The sequence below is a fragment of the Geospiza fortis genome, unplaced genomic scaffold, assembly GCF_000277835.1.
Source record: "Geospiza fortis unplaced genomic scaffold, GeoFor_1.0 scaffold17, whole genome shotgun sequence".
NCBI lineage: Eukaryota > Metazoa > Chordata > Aves > Passeriformes > Thraupidae > Geospiza > Geospiza fortis.
The window spans coordinates 460513-464805 of NW_005054438.1; positions in this window are offsets into that span (position 1 = coordinate 460513).

Here is a 4293-nt window from a genome sequence, read left to right on the forward strand (position 1 = left end):
GAGGAAATGGTTTCTTTAGCTTAATGAAAGTTCACCTCTAATCACAGCCTACAAATACATACAACACAGAGCTGGAAGGGAGCAGAAGGGAACAAACCATAATGGAGGGCTTGCTGCCATTATGAAAGGGATTATGAAACACACAGGAAGAGATTGCTTTAAAAGATTGAAGAGGGTTCATTTTCAGTTTGTTTGTTTTTCATAACTACTGGAAGAAATATTTTATAAATATTGATAGTTATGTGCAAGTTTCTTTTGGAACAGGGAACAGACTTTAACTGACAAGATCTCCTGAAGCCCAGATTTTTGATATAAGCACAATGGGAAAGATATGGGAGGGCCAAGAATATGATACACTGAGCTTGATAGAAGATGCATAGAGAGAGACCTTAAATCAGATATTGTGCATTGTGTATGGATTCTGTAAATCATCATAGATGTGACAGAAAATAAAATAGTCATGGTTATGTGAAAACAGTATCAATACCCACTCCTTTCCTCAGTAAGTCTTGAAGGTGGCAGAATTGAACCATCAGAGATTAATAATTACAATCATAGAATCTTTTAGATTGGAAAAGACCATTAAGATCATCAAGTCCACCACTAAATCATGTCCCTAAGCACCACATCATATCTCTTAAATACCTCCAGGAATGGTAACTCAGCCACAAGCAGCCTGTTTCAGTGCTTAACAACCCTTTCAGTGAAGAAATTTTCCCTAATACCAGTCTAAACCTCCCTTGTTGCAACTCGATGCCTTTTCTTGTTGTCCTGTTGCTTGTAAGCTGGGAGAAGAGACCAACCTCCCCTACAATTTCCTTTTAGGTTGTTGTAGAGAGTGATAAGGTCACCCCTGAGCTTCCTTTTCTTCAGGCTAACCACCCTCAGTTTCCCCAGCTGTTCTCACAGGGCTTGTGTTCCAGACCCTTTCCCAGCTCCAGTGAAGAATGTACCAGTCCAAGCCAGGTTTTTTCCAGAAGAATGCGCTGGGAAGTGGTGTCAAAGGCTTTGCTCACATCTAGACAATATCTAATTGTGCATTCCTGAGTCAGCTGGATTTAAGATACTAATGTTTGCTTTTCAGTTGAATGTTTGCTAAGACAGATTGTGAAGCACCAATTTATGATTGTGATAATTGCCATAAAGTATTAGCAACATTTGATGTAGGAGGGCACTGTTATGCTTGTTTCATGCCAGATTTTCCCTTGGCCTCATTAAAGTGGTTAACTTTGTCAGGAATTGTCAATATTAAAGGAAAACACGATCAGAAGATCAAGTGGGCTGTGTATTCACTTCCACTTTGACTCAAACCTGTTCTCTGTCACTGACTTGCCAAAGCTCCATGTGTTCTGAGCATTCTTGCCTCCAAATGTCAGGCCCAGTCTGACAATCCTCACATTCATTGTTTTACTGAGGTAAATGGAACTGCTTGTGTGATAGCATCCAAGGGACTGGGTGCCCAGGTGTCTCTGTCATATTTTCTGAAAAATCCCTTCCCCAGAATTTCTTCTCCTGGGAAGCTGAGAAGCCTCAGAAAACAATGTAAATAATAATTATCTGATTGCTTCTTCTGTGATTGCTGCTTTGGAATGTGGCTTGGACATTGTTTACCAACAGGTACATGTTTGATTGGTTTAATGTGAATTGTTTTTACTTAAAGACCAATCACCATCAGCTGAATTGGACTCTGAGGAGTCAGTCACGAGGTTTTTTTATTCATTCTTGTTAAGCCTTCTGTCTGTATCCTTCTCTTTCTTTAGTATAGTTTTAGTATAGCATTCTTTAATATAATATCATAAAATAATAAATCAGCCTTCTGAGACCATGGAGTCAGAGTCTCTTCTCTCACCTCGTCCTGGGGACCCCAGCAAACTCAACATCCAGGTGAGAGACAGGCCAGTGATAAAAAAGTTCTGTTTAAAATACTCCATTGCTGTAACAAGTTGCTACAGCTGAACAGCACTGTATAGCATGCCATTTTTGATCCTTATCTCCTTCAGAAACTGAAAATACAGCTTATTATAAAAGCATGCAACACCACTGTGCTGGGCAATTCTAAGCTAAAGCACCTCTTGCTCTGGTACAACTCCCCATAACTCTACACAAAATATTTTGGCTGGTGCTGATGTCTGCACATATTGGTTCCAGTGCCCATTAAATAAAATAGTTGAAGTTAATGAAAACCAGGAAGCCTCCTTTGCTTGGCTAAGGGAGCTAAGGTTCTTTGTATTAGTTTGCAGTTTTGTCCTGAATGCTCATGCTTCCACCCTCAGGAGCCAATTCTATTGCGCTCAGTATCCACTACCTAATACTGGGGAAAAGTAACTCATTGTCAGGAGTTTAATTCCAGTTTTCTGATTTTGTCCTTGAATTATAATAACTATAATTCATGTAATTTAAGGGGTAGCTGAGTAAGTGGAAATACCCCTTTGTCAACAAGTGTATTTCCAGCAGCAGAGCAGAACCCTGACTGGGAAGCAAAGAAGTAGGAGATACAAGCAGTTATGGGGTGACACAGTACAGCATGTGTGAGGACACCAGCTTTAGAGAAATGCATACAAATGTTTTTGTTCTATTTCACTTTTAACTCACTTTTGGGGAAAAACATGAAGAAATTGGTGATATTTCATTGCCTTTAATTCTTTGATTTCACAGACACTTCTGTACCTGGTTTTTGCTATCTAACCTTGAAAATTGTTTGACTTAGATTTTGGGTCAGAAATTCTGCACACACTGCATATTTGTTTTATGAAACCCCATAACAGCTGGAAAAGACCAAGGCTTTTCCTGGCAATGGGAATAAACCTCTCAGTCATAAACTGCATCTCTCAGCAGTTTGTCCTGTGTGTGTCTTGCATCACATGCTGTCGTCTTGCAGTCATGAGTCACTTGCTTCAGCTCCCACTGCTCAGGATATCAGCTTGGCAAAGCTGCACAGATTATTCCCTGGGGAAATGTGCACACAAAGCAGTGGGGAGCCAGGCCACTGCAGTGCTGGAAACAGAACAGATTTGCATTTGAGTTTTCAAGCTGCAGGGTGTACATGCTAAGTTGACTAATACCACATCTATTTCTAGTCCTGTTACCTGGGTAATGGTATTTTCATTTCGTTCTTTTCCTTCAGTGGTTACAAAGAGATTTTCTACTTTAAATTAACCTTTAAAAATCTGAATGAAATACAGTAAGTTCAGACATAAGCTACATAATTTTTACAGCTGTTGTAATTTCACTAATTAGCAAAATAGTAGTAATAGAGGACAGATTTGAGGAGTCTGAGAGATGCTGGTTCTGTCCCAGGCTGGAAATTCCTTCTAATTTGCTCTTGTTTTTGTCTGTGTTATTAGGGGACACCCCTCCCTACTCCTGTCACTTTGAACATTGTAATTAGTAGCGAAGTCTAACCTATGTAGTTCTGAAAGTTTCCTGGGTTTTTCTCCTTAGAACAAAAATAAAATGGTAGAATTAAATCAGCAGACATTATTAGGATTTAATACTGAACTTTGAAACTTGCATTCTCAATAATTTTTCTCCAGGACAACTATCAACCTCAACAATTAAATAAGCTAAACTGATAAAAAATATACAAAAATCGCAGGAGATAAATGGGCAAAAACGAAGAGTTGTCATCTGGTTCTGGCAGATATTTGAGCTAACATTATCAGCAGCAGTGGCAGGTTCCTTGGGCAGATAACATCATTGTCCACAGCCAGTAAGAAATAATCAGCAAAAATGTGTGTGCAAGCCCTGAACATGCCAGTGGCCAACTGCAAATTCCTGTGCCTGGCATTACAATGCAACACAATACTTCCTACTCTTGGCAAGCAACTCTGTACAGCTCAGGCCCTCAGTGGCCAATTTTGCAGCTTGGGAACAACAAAGCAATTTCTTGCCCTCTTGCCAGAACAGGTTCCCAAATGGATTTCTAAGGGAGAAAGAGTCAGCACACTCTGCTGGAAGGCAGTGCAGACCTTGTGAGTGATTCCTATCCTCCTTTTCAAAGGGGTTAATTAAAGAGTTGAAGGCTTTATTTTCAGAAATAAAAATTATTCCATGACAATATTCTGCAAAGGCAAGTACACATTATTGGATTAGACAAGTGTTTACAGTTCAAGCCTTAATTTTATAGCAGATGTCTCCCAGATGTTTATCATAGTGGCAAAGCCTATAAAAACATGGGGCAACACTGGAAGGAGATCTGTTCCCTAAACTGAGACTGGAATTCATTGCCCTGAAGGGCCTAATTCTTGGCACTTCCAAGTTTTTTCAGACTTGTCTCAGTGAGATAGGATTTAG